Source organism: Mus caroli, chromosome X, assembly GCF_900094665.2.
Source record: "Mus caroli chromosome X, CAROLI_EIJ_v1.1, whole genome shotgun sequence".
NCBI classification, from domain to species: Eukaryota; Metazoa; Chordata; class Mammalia; order Rodentia; family Muridae; genus Mus; species Mus caroli.
The window spans coordinates 69,410,816-69,412,530 of NC_034589.1; positions in this window are offsets into that span (position 1 = coordinate 69,410,816).

Consider the following 1,715-nt stretch of genomic DNA (forward strand, 5'->3'; position numbering starts at 1 on the left):
CCTCAGCAGCTTATGGAAGCTAAGGAAGATCAATCAGGATATTCTTCGCCCACCAGTTGTGCTATCTGACTGGTTTTAAAGTGTTAGAACTGTCTGGTGTTTTCCATTTGCGATGATTTAGGTGGGCGAGAGAGAGGGCAAAACCTCGGTGTCGGCTTTGGCGGTCAGTGTAGCCAATCACCGGACCATCAGTCTGTGGAACTCGAGCAGTAGCTCCAGGCGTTCACCAGAAGAATGGGTTTGGGCAGATTAACAAGCCAGCCTCAGGAACCAGGGACAGAAGGGAGTTTTGGCATCTGGCAAGAGGAACGTGCAGCTACCGATTCTAGAACCTAGCCTGACCAGGCGTGGGTTTTTAAAATGTACACACAACAGTGGATAGCCTTGAATGCATTGGCACAGGAGACAGCTTCCTGAACGGAATGCCAATAGCTCAGGCACTAAGATCAACAATTAATAAACAGGACCTCATAAAACTGAAAATCTTCTGTAAGGCAAAGGACACCATCAATAGGACAAAATGGTAGTCGACAGAAGGGGAAAAGATTTTCACCAACCCTACATCTGACAGAGGGTTGATATCTAAAATATATAAAGAATCAAAAACATCAGCAAAGCCGGGCGGTGGTGGCACACGCCTTTAATCCCAGCACTTGGGAGGTAGAGGCAGGTGATTTCTGGCCAGGACAGCCAGAGCTACACAGAGAAACCCTGTCTCGAAAAACCAAGAAAAAAAAGTGGGGGCGGGGTACAGATCTAAACAGAGAATTCTCAACAGAGGAATCTCACATGGCCTAAAAGCACTTAAATGCTCAGTATCTGTAGCCATCAGGGAAATGCAAATCGAAAACAACCCTGAGATTCCACCTCACACCAGTCAGAATGGCTAAGGTCAAAAATTCAGGTGACAGCAGATGCTGGCGAGGATGTGGAGAAAGAGGAACGCTTCTCCATTGCTGGTGGGATTGCAAGCTGGTACAATCACTCTGGAAATCAATATGGTGGTTTCTCAGAAAATTGTGTAGTCAATCTACCTCAAGACCCAGTTATACCATACTCCTGGGCATATACCTAAAAGATGCTCCACTATACTACAAAGACACTTGCTCAACTACATTCATAGCAGCTTTATTCATAATACTCAGAAATTGGAAAGAACCCAGATTTCCCTCAACAGAAAAGTGGATAAAGAGAAGGTGGTACATTTACACAAGAGAGTATTTATTACTCAGCTGCTAAAAACAATGACATCATGAAATTTGCAGGCAAATGGATGGAGCTAGAAAAGATCACCCTGAGTGAGGTAACCCAGCCACAGAAATACAAACATGGTATGTACTCACTTACACGTGGACATTAGCTGTTAAGGATAATCATACTATTATTCACAGCCCAAAAGAGGTTAGGTAAAGAGGAGGGCTCTGGGGTCATGGGGGACATACATAGATCTTCCTGGAAAGGTGAAAAAGAATAGATTTTTGTGGGTAGACTAGGGGCAAGGGGGACAAGAACAAAGGATCAAGTGGGGAAGGGAAGGGGAGATGGGATTGAAGGAAGGAATGTGGGGAAAAACAAGAAAAGAAGTTAAAAAATAAAAATGTAAGCTGGAGGGCTGGTGAGATGGCTCAGTGGGTAAGGGCACCCGACTGCTCTTCCAAAGGTCCAGAGTTCAAATCCCAGCAACCACATGGTGGCTCACAACCATCCGCAATGAG